The following is a 695-nucleotide window of genomic DNA, read 5'->3' on the forward strand; positions in this document are numbered from 1 at the left end:
ATTCAATAACATTATAATAGCTATGTATAGTGCTAAGTGGGCACTGAAAATATAGAAAGAACAGTTGGTAAAGTATGTGATTGTCTAACCACTATGCTATACACCTGAAAGTAATGCAAAATATTATTGAGTGTAAACTGTGAAAAAGAAAGAAAATGAAGGTATGTTCAAAATGTAAATCCCAGTAATTTAAATGAAAATATAGTTGACAAAAGGATTTGCTTGGATGTGAATTTTAGACATATTATTTAAAAATCATTCACATTGCCTAAAATAAACATACTTATATTTTGAAAAACTTTGACTTGTTGGGAGACATCCTAGAAAATAAAGCAACAACAACATAAAAGAATCTTATGAGTGCTCGCTTCAGCAGCACATATACTAAATTGGAATGATACAGAGAAGATTAGCATGGCCCCTGGGCAAGGATGACCTGAAAATTCATGAAGCATTCCATATTTTTAATAAATATTTATGGTGTCAGGTGGGTATAAGACTTACTGAGGGTGATCATTTTGTAAGTTATATAAGTGTATGATCATTACATTATACACCTGAAACTAATATAATATTGTATGTGAACTATAACTATTGAATAATAAAAAGTATTTTCAACATAAAAAAAATCTGATGACAGCAATGGACTCACTTCCTAGAAAAACAGACGTACACTTTCAATTCTGCATCTGACT

At 30.1% G+C, this 695-nt stretch overlaps 1 non-coding gene across 1 annotated transcript; it reads left to right on the forward strand.

Annotated features, from left to right (window-relative positions):
• Positions 1–360: 360 nt before the first annotated feature.
• LOC123819146 lies at positions 361–466 on the forward strand. Its single transcript, XR_006785784.1, has one exon. It is a non-coding gene; the product is annotated as a U6 spliceosomal RNA (small nuclear RNA).
• Positions 467–695: the final 229 nt, after the last annotated feature.

Source organism: Phyllostomus hastatus, unplaced genomic scaffold, assembly GCF_019186645.2.
Source record: "Phyllostomus hastatus isolate PE091 unplaced genomic scaffold, TTU_PhHast_1.1 phas_contig_30, whole genome shotgun sequence".
In the NCBI taxonomy this organism is placed as follows: Eukaryota; Metazoa; Chordata; class Mammalia; order Chiroptera; family Phyllostomidae; genus Phyllostomus; species Phyllostomus hastatus.